Genomic DNA, 14,735 nt, shown 5'->3' with positions numbered 1-14,735 from the left:
CCCCTAGGTCTCTAGTTTTCAGAAATGCACAGGTTTGGTAGGTTTCCCTAGGTGCCGGCTGAGCTAGAGGCCAAAATCTACAGGTAGGCACTTCGCAAAAAACACCTCTGTTTTCTTCCAAAATTTTGGATGTGTCCACGTTGCGCTTTGGGGTGTTTCCTGTCGCCGGCGCTAGGCCTACCCACACAAGTGAGGTATCATTTTTATCGGGAGACTTGGGGGAACGCTGGGTGGAAGGAAATTTGTGGCTCCTCTCAGATTCCAGAACTTTCTGCCACAGAAATGTGAGGAACATGTGTTTTTTAGCCAAATTTTGAGGTTTGCAAAGGATTCTGGGTAACAGAACCTGGTCCGAGCCCCGCAAGTCACCCCTCCTTGGATTCCCCTAGGTCTCTAGTTTTCAGAAATGCACAGGTTTGGTAGGTTTCCCTAGGTGCCGGCTGAGCTACAGGCCAAAATCCACAGGTAGGCACTGTTTTCTTTAAAAAAATGGGATGTGTCCACGTTGCGTTTTGGGGCGTTTCCTGTCGCGGGCGCTAGGCCTACCCACGCAAGTGAGGTATAATTTTTATCGGGAGACTTGGGGGAACGCTGGGTGGAAGGAAATTTGTGGCTCCTCTCAGATTCCAGAACTTTCTGCCACAGAAATGTGAGGAACATGTGTTTTTTTAGCCAATTTTGAGGTTTGCAAAGGATTCTGGGTAACAGAACCTGGTCCGAGCCCCGCAAGTCACCCCATCTTGGATTCCCCTAGGTCTCTAGTTTTCAGAAATGCACAGGTTTGGTAGGTTTCCCTAGGTGCCGGCGGAGCTAGAGGCCAAAATCTACAGGTAGGCACTTCGCAAAAAACACCTCTGTTTTCTTCCAAAATTTTGGATGTGTCCACGTTGCGCTTTGGGGTGTTTCCTGTCGCCGGCGCTAGGCCTACCCACGCAAGTGAGGTATCATTTTTATCGGGAGACTTGGGGGAACGCTGGGTGGAAGGAAATTTGTGGCTCCTCTCAGATTCCAGAACTTTCTGCCACAGAAATGTGAGGAACATGCGTTTTTTAGCCAAAATTTGAGGTTTGCAAAGGATTCTGGGTAACAGAACCTGGTCCGAGCCCCGCAAGTCACCCCTCCTTGGATTCCCCTAGGTCTCTAGTTTTCAGAAATGCACAGGTTTGGTAGGTTTCCCTAGGTGCCGGCTGAGCTAGAGGCCAAAATCTACAGGTAGGCACTTCGCAAAAAACACCTCTGTTTTCTTCCAAAATTTTGGATGTGTCCACGTTGCGCTTTGGGGCGTTTCCTGTCGCGGGCGCTAGGCCTACCCACGCAAGTGAGGTATCATTTTTATCGGGAGACTTGGGGGAACGCTGGGTGGAAGGAAATTTGTGGCTCCTCTCAGATTCCAGAACTTTCTGCCACAGAAATGTGAGGAACATGTGTTTTTTTAGCCAAATTTTGAGGTTTGCAAAGGATTCTGGGTAACAGAACCTGGTACGAGCCCTGCAAGTCACCCCATCTTGGATTCCCCTAGGTCTCTAGTTTTCAGAAATGCACAGGTTTGGTAGGTTTCCCTAGGTGCCGGCTGAGCTAGAGGCCAAAATCTACAGGTAGGCACTTCGCAAAAAACACCTCTGTTTTCTTCCAAAATTTTGGATGTGTCCATGTTGCGCTTTGGGGTGTTTCCTGTCGCCGGCGCTAGGCCTACCCACGCAAGTGAGGTATCATTTTTATCGGGAGACTTGGGGGAACGCTGGGTGGAAGGAAATTTGTGGCTCCTCTCAGATTCCAGAACTTTCTGCCACAGAAATGTGAGGAACATGTGTTTTTTTAGCCAAATTTTGAGGTTTGCAAAGGATTCTGGGTAACAGAACCTGGTCCGAGCCCCGCAAGTCACCCCTCCTTGGATTCCCCTAGGTCTCTAGTTTTCAGAAATGCACAGGTTTGGTAGGTTTCCCTAGGTGCCGGCTGAGCTAGAGGCCAAAATCTACAGGTAGGCACTTCGCAAAAAACACCTCTGTTTTCTTCCAAAATTTTGGATGTGTCCACGTTGCGCTTTGGGGTGTTTCCTGTCACCGGCGCTAGGCCTACCCACGCAAGTGAGGTATCATTTTTATCGGGAGACTTGGGGGAACGCTGGGTGGAAGGAAATTTGTGGCTCCTCTCAGATTCCAGAACTTTCTGCCACAGAAATGTGAGGAACATGTGTTTTTTAGCCAAATGTTGAGGTTTGCAAAGGATTCTGGGTAACAGAACCTGGTCCGAGCCCCGCAAGTCACCCCTCCTTGGACTCCCCTAGGTCTCTAGTTTTCAGAAATGCACAGGTTTGGTAGGTTTCCCTAGGTGCCGGCTGAGCTACAGGCCAAAATCTACAGGTAGGCACTTCGCAAAAAACACCTCTGTTTTCTTCCAAAATTTTGGATGTGTCCACGTTGCGCTTTGGGGTGTTTCCTGTCGCCGGCGCTAGGCCTACCCACACAAGTGAGGTATCATTTTTATCGGGAGACTTGGGGGAACGCTGGGTGGAAGGAAATTTGTGGCTCCTCTCAGATTCCAGAACTTTCTGCCACAGAAATGTGAGGAACATGTGTTTTTTAGCCAAATTTTGAGGTTTGCAAAGGATTCTGGGTAACAGAACCTGGTCCGAGCCCCGCAAGTCACCCCTCCTTGGATTCCCCTAGGTCTCTAGTTTTCAGAAATGCACAGGTTTGGTAGGTTTCCCTAGGTGCCGGCTGAGCTACAGGCCAAAATCCACAGGTAGGCACTGTTTTCTTTCAAAAAATGGGATGTGTCCACGTTGCGTTTTGGGGCGTTTCCTGTCGCGGGCGCTAGGCCTACCCACGCAAGTGAGGTATAATTTTTATCGGGAGACTTGGGGGAACGCTGGGTGGAAGGAAATTTGTGGCTCCTCTCAGATTCCAGAACTTTCTGCCACAGAAATGTGAGGAACATGTGTTTTTTTAGCCAAATTTTGAGGTTTGCAAAGGATTCTGGGTAACAGAACCTGGTCCGAGCCCCGCAAGTCACCCCATCTTGGATTCCCCTAGGTCTCTAGTTTTCAGAAATGCACAGGTTTGGTAGGTTTCCCTAGGTGCCGGCTGAGCTACAGGCCAAAATCTACAGGTAGGCACTTCGCAAAAAACACCTCTGTTTTCTTCAAAAATTTTGGATGTGTCCACGTTGCGTTTTGGGGCGTTTCCTGTCGCGGGCGCTAGGCCTACCCACGCAAGTGAGGTATAATTTTTATCGGGAGACTTGGGGGAACGCTGGGTGGAAGGAAATTTGTGGCTCCTCTCAGATTCCAGAACTTTCTGCCACAGAAATGTGAGGAACATGTGTTTTTTTAGCCAAATTTTGAGGTTTGCAAAGGATTCTGGGTAACAGAACCTGGTCCGAGCCCCGCAAGTCACCCCTCCTTGGATTCCCCTAGGTCTCTAGTTTTCAGAAATGCACAGGTTTGGTAGGTTTCCCTAGGTGCCGGCTGAGCTAGAGGCCAAAATCTACAGGTAGGCACTTCGCAAAAAACACCTCTGTTTTCTTCCAAAATTTTGGATGTGTCCACGTTGCGCTTTGGGGTGTTTCCTGTCACCGGCGCTAGGCCTACCCACGCAAGTGAGGTATCATTTTTATCGGGAGACTTGGGGGAACGCTGGGTGGAAGGAAATTTGTGGCTCCTCTCAGATTCCAGAACTTTCTGCCACAGAAATGTGAGGAACATGTGTTTTTTAGCCAAATGTTGAGGTTTGCAAAGGATTCTGGGTAACAGAACCTGGTCCGAGCCCCGCAAGTCACCCCTCCTTGGACTCCCCTAGGTCTCTAGTTTTCAGAAATGCACAGGTTTGGTAGGTTTCCCTAGGTGCCGGCTGAGCTACAGGCCAAAATCTACAGGTAGGCACTTCGCAAAAAACACCTCTGTTTTCTTCCAAAATTTTGGATGTGTCCACGTTGCGCTTTGGGGTGTTTCCTGTCGCCGGCGCTAGGCCTACCCACACAAGTGAGGTATCATTTTTATCGGGAGACTTGGGGGAACGCTGGGTGGAAGGAAATTTGTGGCTCCTCTCAGATTCCAGAACTTTCTGCCACAGAAATGTGAGGAACATGTGTTTTTTAGCCAAATTTTGAGGTTTGCAAAGGATTCTGGGTAACAGAACCTGGTCCGAGCCCCGCAAGTCACCCCTCCTTGGATTCCCCTAGGTCTCTAGTTTTCAGAAATGCACAGGTTTGGTAGGTTTCCCTAGGTGCCGGCTGAGCTACAGGCCAAAATCCACAGGTAGGCACTGTTTTCTTTCAAAAAATGGGATGTGTCCACGTTGCGTTTTGGGGCGTTTCCTGTCGCGGGCGCTAGGCCTACCCACGCAAGTGAGGTATAATTTTTATCGGGAGACTTGGGGGAACGCTGGGTGGAAGGAAATTTGTGGCTCCTCTCAGATTCCAGAACTTTCTGCCACAGAAATGTGAGGAACATGTGTTTTTTTAGCCAAATTTTGAGGTTTGCAAAGGATTCTGGGTAACAGAACCTGGTCCGAGCCCCGCAAGTCACCCCATCTTGGATTCCCCTAGGTCTCTAGTTTTCAGAAATGCACAGGTTTGGTAGGTTTCCCTAGGTGCCGGCTGAGCTACAGGCCAAAATCTACAGGTAGGCACTTCGCAAAAAACACCTCTGTTTTCTTCCAAAATTTTGGATGTGTCCACGTTGCGTTTTGGGGCGTTTCCTGTCGCGGGCGCTAGGCCTACCCACGCAAGTGAGGTATAATTTTTATCGGGAGACTTGGGGGAACGCTGGGTGGAAGGAAATTTGTGGCTCCTCTCAGATTCCAGAACTTTCTGCCACAGAAATGTGAGGAACATGTGTTTTTTTAGCCAAATTTTGAGGTTTGCAAAGGATTCTGGGTAACAGAACCTGGTCCGAGCCCCGCAAGTCACCCCATCTTGGATTCCCCTAGGTCTCTAGTTTTCAGAAATGCACAGGTTTGGTAGGTTTCCCTAGGTGCCGGCGGAGCTAGAGGACAAAATCTACAGGTAGGCACTTCGCAAAAAACACCTCTGTTTTCTTCCAAAATTTTGGATGTGTCCACGTTGCGCTTTGGGGTGTTTCCTGTCGCCGGCGCTAGGCCTACCCACGCAAGTGAGGTATCATTTTTATCGGGAGACTTGGGGGAACGCTGGGTGGAAGGAAATTTGTGGCTCCTCTCAGATTCCATGACTTTCTGCCACAGAAATGTGAGGAACATGCGTTTTTTAGCCAAAATTTGAGGTTTGCAAAGGATTCTGGGTAACAGAACCTGGTCCGAGCCCCGCAAGTCACCCCTCCTTGGATTCCCCTAGGTCTCTAGTTTTCAGAAATGCACAGGTTTGGTAGGTTTCCCTAGGTGCCGGCTGAGCTAGAGGCCAAAATCTACAGGTAGGCACTTCGCAAAAAACACCTCTGTTTTCTTCCAAAATTTTGGATGTGTCCACGTTGCGCTTTGGGGTGTTTCCTGTCGCGGGCGCTAGGCCTACCCACGCAAGTGAGGTATCATTTTTATCGGGAGACTTGGGGGAACGCTGGGTGGAAGGAAATTTGTGGCTCCTCTCAGATTCCAGAACTTTCTGCCACAGAAATGTGAGGAACATGTGTTTTTTTAGCCAAATTTTGAGGTTTGCAAAGGATTCTGGGTAACAGAACCTGGTACGAGCCCTGCAAGTCACCCCATCTTGGATTCCCCTAGGTCTCTAGTTTTCAGAAATGCACAGGTTTGGTAGGTTTCCCTAGGTGCCGGCTGAGCTAGAGGCCAAAATCTACAGGTAGGCACTTCGCAAAAAACACCTCTGTTTTCTTCCAAAATTTGGGATGTGTCCACGTTGCGCTTTGGGGTGTTTCCTGTCGCCGGCGCTAGGCCTACCCACGCAAGTGAGGTATCATTTTTATCGAGAGACTTGGGGGAAAGCTATGTGGAAGGAAATGTGTGGCTCCTTTCAGATTCCAGAACTTTCTGCCACAGAAATGTGAGGAACATGTGTTTTTTAGCCAAATTTTGAGGTTTGCAAAGGATTCTGGGTAACAGAACCTGGTCCGAGCCCCGCAAGTCACCCCTCCTTGGATTCCCCTAGGTCTCTAGTTTTCAGAAATGCACAGGTTTGGTAGGTTTCCCTAGGTGCCGGCTGAGCTAGAGGCCAAAATCTACAGGTAGGCACTTCGCAAAAAACACCTCTGTTTTCTTCCAAAATTTTGGATGTGTCCACGTTGCGCTTTGGGGTGTTTCCTGTCGCCGGCGCTAGGCCTACCCACGCAAGTGAGGTATCATTTTTATCGGGAGACTTGGGGGAACGCTGGGTGGAAGGAAATTTGTGGCTCCTTTCAGATTCCAGAACTTTCTGCCACAGAAATGTGAGGAACATGTGTTTTTTTAGCCAAATTTTGAGGTTTGCAAAGGATTCTGGGTAACAGAACCTGGTCCGAGCCCCGCAAGTCACCCCATCTTGGATTCCCCTAGGTCTCTAGTTTTCAGAAATGCACAGGTTTGGTAGGTTTCCCTAGGTGCCGGCTGAGGTAGAGGCCAAAATCTACAGGTAGGCACTTCGCAAAAAACACCTCTGTTTTCATCCAAAATTTTGGATGTGGCCACGTTGCGCTTTGGGGTGTTTTCTGTCGCCGGCGCTAGGCCTACCCACACAAGTGAGGTATCATTTTTATCGGGAGACTTGGGGGAACGCTGGGTGGAAGGAAATTTGTGGCTCCTTTCAGATTCCAGAACTTTCTGCCACAGAAATGTGAGGAACATGTGTTTTTTTAGCCAAATTTTGAGGTTTGCAAAGGATTCTGGGTAACAGAACCTGGTCCGAGCCCCGCAAGTCACCCCATCTTGGATTCCCCTAGGTCTCTAGTTTTCAGAAATGCACAGGTTTGGTAGGTTTCCCTAGGTGCCGGCTGAGCTAGAGGCCAAAATCTACAGGTAGGCACTTCGCAAAAAACACCTCTGTTTTCTTCCAAAATTTTGGATGTGTCCATGTTGCGCTTTGGGGTGTTTCCTGTCGCCGGCGCTAGGCCTACCCACACAAGTGAGGTATCATTTTTATCGGGAGACTTGGGGGAACGCTGGGTGGAAGGAAATTTGTGGCTCCTCTCAGATTCCAGAACTTTCTGCCACAGAAATGTGAGGAACATGTGTTTTTTTAGCCAAATTTTGAGGTTTGCAAAGGATTCTGGGTAACAGAACCTGGTCCGAGCCCCGCAAGTCACCCCATCTTGGATTCCCCTAGGTCTCTAGTTTTCAGAAATGCACAGGTTTGGTAGGTTTTCCTAGGTGCCGGCTGAGCTACAGGCCAAAATCTACAGGTAGGCACTTCGCAAAAAACACCTCTGTTTTCTTCCAAAATTTTGGATGTGTCCACGTTGCGTTTTGGGGCGTTTCCTGTCGCGGGCGCTAGGCCTACCCACGCAAGTGAGGTATAATTTTTATCGGGAGACTTGGGGGAACGCTGGGTGGAAGGAAATTTGTGGCTCCTCTCAGATTCCAGAACTTTCTGCCACAGAAATGTGAGGAACATGTGTTTTTTTAGCCAAATTTTGAGGTTTGCAAAGGATTCTGGGTAACAGAACCTGGTCCGAGCCCCGCAAGTCACCCCATCTTGGATTCCCCTAGGTCTCTAGTTTTCAGAAATGCACAGGTTTGGTAGGTTTCCCTAGGTGCCGGCGGAGCTAGAGGACAAAATCTACAGGTAGGCACTTCGCAAAAAACACCTCTGTTTTCTTCCAAAATTTTGGATGTGTCCACGTTGCGCTTTGGGGTGTTTCCTGTCGCCGGCGCTAGGCCTACCCACACAAGTGAGGTATCATTTTTATCGGGAGACTTGGGGGAACGCTGGGTGGAAGGAAATTTGTGGCTCCTTTCAGATTCCAGAACTTTCTGCCACAGAAATGTGAGGAACATGTGTTTTTTTAGCCAAATTTTGAGGTTTGCAAAGGATTCTGGGTAACAGAACCTGGTCCGAGCCCCGCAAGTCACCCCATCTTGGATTCCCCTAGGTCTCTAGTTTTCAGAAATGCACAGGTTTGGTAGGTTTCCCTAGGTGCCGGCTGAGCTAGAGGCCAAAATCTACAGGTAGGCACTTCGCAAAAAACACCTCTGTTTTCTTCCAAAATTTTGGATGTGTCCATGTTGCGCTTTGGGGTGTTTCCTGTCGCCGGCGCTAGGCCTACCCACACAAGTGAGGTATCATTTTTATCGGGAGACTTGGGGGAACGCTGGGTGGAAGGAAATTTGTGGCTCCTCTCAGATTCCAGAACTTTCTGCCACAGAAATGTGAGGAACATGTGTTTTTTTAGCCAAATTTTGAGGTTTGCAAAGGATTCTGGGTAACAGAACCTGGTCCGAGCCCCGCAAGTCACCCCTCCTTGGATTCCCCTAGGTCTCTAGTTTTCAGAAATGCACAGGTTTGGTAGGTTTCCCTAGGTGCCGGCTGAGCTAGAGGCCAAAATCTACAGGTAGGCACTTCGCAAAAAACACCTCTGTTTTCTTCCAAAATTTTGGATGTGTCCACGTTGCGCTTTGGGGTGTTTCCTGTCACCGGCGCTAGGCCTACCCACGCAAGTGAGGTATCATTTTTATCGGGAGACTTGGGGGAACGCTGGGTGGAAGGAAATTTGTGGCTCCTCTCAGATTCCAGAACTTTCTGCCACAGAAATGTGAGGAACATGTGTTTTTTAGCCAAATGTTGAGGTTTGCAAAGGATTTTGGGTAACAGAACCTGGTCCGAGCCCCGCAAGTCACCCCTCCTTGGACTCCCCTAGGTCTCTAGTTTTCAGAAATGCACAGGTTTGGTAGGTTTCCCTAGGTGCCGGCTGAGCTACAGGCCAAAATCTACAGGTAGGCACTTCGCAAAAAACACCTCTGTTTTCTTCCAAAATTTTGGATGTGTCCACGTTGCGCTTTGGGGTGTTTCCTGTCGCCGGCGCTAGGCCTACCCACACAAGTGAGGTATCATTTTTATCGGGAGACTTGGGGGAACGCTGGATGGAAGGAAATTTGTGGCTCCTCTCAGATTCCAGAACTTTCTGCCACAGAAATGTGAGGAACATGTGTTTTTTTAGCCAAATTTTGAGGTTTGCAAAGGATTCTGGGTAACAGAACCTGGTCCGAGCCCCGCAAGTCACCCCTCCTTGGATTCCCCTAGGTCTCTAGTTTTCAGAAATGCACAGGTTTGGTAGGTTTCCCTAGGTGCCGGCTGAGCTAGAGGCCAAAATCTACAGGTAGGCACTTCGCAAAAAACACCTCTGTTTTCTTCCAAAATTTTGGATGTGTCCACGTTGTGCTTTGGGGTGTTTCCTGTCGCCGGCGCTAGGCCTACCCACACAAGTGAGGTATCATTTTTATCGGGAGACTTGGGGGAACGCTGGGTGGAAGGAAATTTGTGGCTCCTCTCAGATTCCAGAACTTTCTGCCACAGAAATGTGAGGAACATGTGTTTTTTTAGCCAAATTTTGAGGTTTGCAAAGGATTCTGGGTAACAGAACCTGGTCCGAGCCCCGCAAGTCACCCCATCTTGGATTCCCCTAGGTCTCTAGTTTTCAGAAATGCACAGGTTTGGTAGGTTTCCCTAGGTGCCGGCTGAGCTACAGGCCAAAATCTACAGGTAGGCACTTCGCAAAAAACACCTCTGTTTTCTTCCAAAATTTTGGATGTGTCCACGTTGCGTTTTGGGGCGTTTCCTGTCGCGGGCGCTAGGCCTACCCACGCAAGTGAGGTATAATTTTTATCGGGAGACTTGGGGGAACGCTGGGTGGAAGGAAATTTGTGGCTCCTCTCAGATTCCAGAACTTTCTGCCACAGAAATGTGAGGAACATGTGTTTTTTTAGCCAAATTTTGAGGTTTGCAAAGGATTCTGGGTAACAGAACCTGGTCCGAGCCCCGCAAGTCACCCCATCTTGGATTCCCCTAGGTCTCTAGTTTTCAGAAATGCACAGGTTTGGTAGGTTTCCCTAGGTGCCGGCGGAGCTAGAGGACAAAATCTACAGGTAGGCACTTCGCAAAAAACACCTCTGTTTTCTTCCAAAATTTTGGATGTGTCCACGTTGCGCTTTGGGGTGTTTCCTGTCGCCGGCGCTAGGCCTACCCACGCAAGTGAGGTATCATTTTTATCGGGAGACTTGGGGGAACGCTGGGTGGAAGGAAATTTGTGGCTCCTCTCAGATTCCAGAACTTTCTGCCACAGAAATGTGAGGAACATGCGTTTTTTAGCCAAAATTTGAGGTTTGCAAAGGATTCTGGGTAACAGAACCTGGTCCGAGCCCCGCAAGTCACCCCTCCTTGGATTCCCCTAGGTCTCTAGTTTTCAGAAATGCACAGGTTTGGTAGGTTTCCCTAGGTGCCGGCTGAGCTAGAGGCCAAAATCTACAGGTAGGCACTTCGCAAAAAACACCTCTGTTTTCTTCCAAAATTTTGGATGTGTCCACGTTGCGCTTTGGGGTGTTTCCTGTCGCGGGCGCTAGGCCTACCCACGCAAGTGAGGTATCATTTTTATCGGGAGACTTGGGGGAACGCTGGGTGGAAGGAAATTTGTGGCTCCTCTCAGATTCCAGAACTTTCTGCCACAGAAATGTGAGGAACATGTGTTTTTTTAGCCAAATTTTGAGGTTTGCAAAGGATTCTGGGTAACAGAACCTGGTACGAGCCCTGCAAGTCACCCCATCTTGGATTCCCCTAGGTCTCTAGTTTTCAGAAATGCACAGGTTTGGTAGGTTTCCCTAGGTGCCGGCTGAGCTAGAGGCCAAAATCTACAGGTAGGCACTTCGCAAAAAACACCTCTGTTTTCTTCCAAAATTTGGGATGTGTCCACGTTGCGCTTTGGGGTGTTTCCTGTCGCCGGCGCTAGGCCTACCCACGCAAGTGAGGTATCATTTTTATCGAGAGACTTGGGGGAACGCTGGGTGGAAGGAAATGTGTGGCTCCTTTCAGATTCCAGAACTTTCTGCCACAGAAATGTGAGGAACATGTGTTTTTTAGCCAAATTTTGAGGTTTGCAAAGGATTCTGGGTAACAGAACCTGGTCCGAGCCCCGCAAGTCACCCCTCCTTGGATTCCCCTAGGTCTCTAGTTTTCAGAAATGCACAGGTTTGGTAGGTTTCCCTAGGTGCCGGCTGAGCTAGAGGCCAAAATCTACAGGTAGGCACTTCGCAAAAAACACCTCTGTTTTCTTCCAAAATTTTGGATGTGTCCACGTTGCGCTTTGGGGTGTTTCCTGTCGCCGGCGCTAGGCCTACCCACACAAGTGAGGTATCATTTTTATCGGGAGACTTGGGGGAACGCTGGGTGGAAGGAAATTTGTGGCTCCTTTCAGATTCCAGAACTTTCTGCCACAGAAATGTGAGGAACATGTGTTTTTTTAGCCAAATTTTGAGGTTTGCAAAGGATTCTGGGTAACAGAACCTGGTCCGAGCCCCGCAAGTCACCCCATCTTGGATTCCCCTAGGTCTCTAGTTTTCAGAAATGCACAGGTTTGGTAGGTTTCCCTAGGTGCCGGCTGAGCTAGAGGCCAAAATCTACAGGTAGGCACTTCGCAAAAAACACCTCTGTTTTCTTCCAAAATTTTGGATGTGTCCATGTTGCGCTTTGGGGTGTTTCCTGTCGCCGGCGCTAGGCCTACCCACACAAGTGAGGTATCATTTTTATCGGGAGACTTGGGGGAACGCTGGGTGGAAGGAAATTTGTGGCTCCTCTCAGATTCCAGAACTTTCTGCCACAGAAATGTGAGGAACATGTGTTTTTTTTAGCCAAATTTTGAGGTTTGCAAAGGATTCTGGGTAACAGAACCTGGTCCGAGCCCCGCAAGTCACCCCTCCTTGGATTCCCCTAGGTCTCTAGTTTTCAGAAATGCACAGGTTTGGTAGGTTTCCCTAGGTGCCGGCTGAGCTAGAGGCCAAAATCTACAGGTAGGCACTTCGCAAAAAACACCTCTGTTTTCTTCCAAAATTTTGGATGTGTCCACGTTGCGCTTTGGGGTGTTTCCTGTCACCGGCGCTAGGCCTACCCACGCAAGTGAGGTATCATTTTTATCGGGAGACTTGGGGGAACGCTGGGTGGAAGGAAATTTGTGGCTCCTCTCAGATTCCAGAACTTTCTGCCACAGAAATGTGAGGAACATGTGTTTTTTAGCCAAATGTTGAGGTTTGCAAAGGATTCTGGGTAACAGAACCTGGTCCGAGCCCCGCAAGTCACCCCTCCTTGGATTCCCCTAGGTCTCTAGTTTTCAGAAATGTACAGGTTTGGTAGGTTTCCCTAGGTGCCGGCTGAGCTAGAGGCCAAAATCTACAGGTAGGCACTTCGCAAAAAACACCTCAGTTTTCTTCCAAAATTTTGGATGTGTCCACGTTGCGCTTTGGGGTGTTTCCTGTCGCCGGCGCTAGGCCTACCCACACAAGTGAGGAATCATTTTTATCGGGAGACTTGGGGTAACACTGGGTGGAAGGAAATTTGTGGCTCCTCTCAGATTCCAGAACTTTCTGCCACAGAAATGTGAGGAACATGTGTTTTTTAGCCAAATTTTGAGGTTTGCAAAGGATTCTGGGTAACAGAACCTGGTCCGAGCCCCGCAAGTCACCCCTCCTTGGATTCCCCTAGGTCTCTAGTTTTCAGAAATGCACAGGTTTGGTAGGTTTCCCTAGGTGCCGGCTGAGCTAGAGGCCAAAATCCACAGGTAGGCACTTCGCAAAAAACACCTCTGTTTTCTTCCAAAATTTTGGATGTGTCCACGTTGCGCTTTGGGGTGTTTCCTGTCGCCGGCGCTAGGCCTACCCACACAAGTTGGTATCATTTTTATTGGGAGACTTGGGGGAACGCTGGGTGGAAGGAAATTTGTGGCTCCTCTCAGATTCCAGAACTTTCTGCCACAGAAATGTGAGGAACATGTGTTTTTTTTAGCCAAATTTTGAGGTTTGCAAAGGATTCTGGGTAACAGAACCTGGTCCGAGCCCCGCAAGTCACCCCATCTTGGATTCCCCTAGGTCTCTAGTTTTCAGAAATGCACAGGTTTGGTAGGTTTCCCTAGGTGCCGGCTGAGGTAGAGGCCAAAATCTACAGGTAGGCACTTCGCAAAAAAACACCTCTGTTTTCTTCCAAAATTTTGGATGTGGCCACGTTGCGCTTTGGGGTGTTTCCTGTCGCCGGCGCTAGGCCTACCCACACAAGTGAGGTATCATTTTTATCGGGAGACTTGGGGAACGCTGGGTGGAAGGAAATTTGTAGCTCCTCTTAGATTCCAGAACTTTCTGCCACAGAAATGTGAGGAACATGTGTTTTTTTAAGCCAAATTTTGAGGTTTGCAAAGGATTCTGGGTAACAGAACCTGGTCCGAGCCCCGCAAGTCACCCCTCCTTGGATTCCCCTAGGTCTCTAGTTTTCAGAAATGCACATTTTTTGGTAGGTTTCCCTAGGTGCCGGCTGAGCTAGAGGCCAAAATCTACAGGTAGGCACTTCGCAAAAAACACCTCTTTTTTCTTCCAAAATTTTGGATGTGTCCACGTTGCGCTTTGGGGTGTTTCCTGTCGCGGGCGCTAGGCCTACCCATGCAAGTGAGGTATCATTTTTATCGTGAGACTTGGGGGAACGCTGGGTGGGAGGAAATTTGTGGCTCCTCTCAGATTCCAGAACTTTCTGCCACAGAAATGTGAGGAACATGTGTTTTTTAGCCAAATTTTGAGGTTTGCAAAGGATTCTGGGTAACAGAACCTGGTCCGAGCCCCGCAAGTCACCCCATCTTGGATTCCCCTAGGTCTCTAGTTTTCAGAAATGCACAGGTTTGGTAGGTTTCCTTAGGTGCCGGCTGAGCTAGAGGCCAAAATCTACAGGTAGGCACTTCGCAAAAAACACCTCTGTTTTCTTCCAAAATTTTGGATGTGTCCACGTTGCGCTTTGCGGTGTTTCCTGTCGCCGGGGCTAGGCCTACCCACACAAGTGAGGTATCATTTTTATCGGGAGACTTGGGGGAACGCTGGGTGGAAGGAAATTCGTGGCTCCTCTCAGATTCCAGAACTTTCTGCCACAGAAATGTGAGGAACATGTGTTTTTTTTAGCCAAATTTTGAGGTTTGCAAAGGATTCTGGGTAACAGAACCTGGTCCGAGCCCCGCAAGTCACCCCTCCTTGGATTCCCCTAGGTCTCTAGTTTTCAGAAATGCACAGGTTTGGTAGGTTTCCCTAGGTGCCGGCTGAGCTAGAGGCCAAAATCTACAGGTAGGCACTTCGCAAAAAACACCTCAGTTTTCTTCCAAAATTTTGGATGTGTCCACGTTGCGCTTTGGGGTGTTTCCTGTCGCCGGCGCTAGGCCTACCCACACAAGTGAGGTATCATTTTTATCGGGAGACTTGGGGGAACCTGGGTGGAAGGAAATTTGTGGCTCCTCTCAGATTCCAGAACTTTCTGCCACAGAAATGTGAGGAACATGTGTTTTTTTAGCCAAATTTTGAGGTTTGCAAAGGATTCTGGGTAACAGAACCTGGTCCGAGCCCCGCAAGTCACCCCATCTTGGATTCCCCTAGGTCTCTAGTTTTCAGAAATGCACAGGTTTGGTAGGTTTCCCTAGGTGCCGGCTGAGCTAGAGGCCAAAATCTACAGGTAGGCACTTCGCAAAAAACACCTCTGTTTTCTTCCAAAATTTTGGATGTGTCCATGTTGCGCTTTGGGGTGTTTCCTGTCGCCGGCGCTAGGCCTACCCACACAAGTGAGGTATCATTTTTATCGGGAGACTTGGGGGAACGCTGGGTGGAAGGAAATTT

Source organism: Pleurodeles waltl, chromosome 8, assembly GCF_031143425.1.
Source record: "Pleurodeles waltl isolate 20211129_DDA chromosome 8, aPleWal1.hap1.20221129, whole genome shotgun sequence".
Lineage (NCBI taxonomy): Eukaryota > Metazoa > Chordata > Amphibia > Caudata > Salamandridae > Pleurodeles > Pleurodeles waltl.
This window is presented reverse-complemented; position numbering follows the sequence as displayed.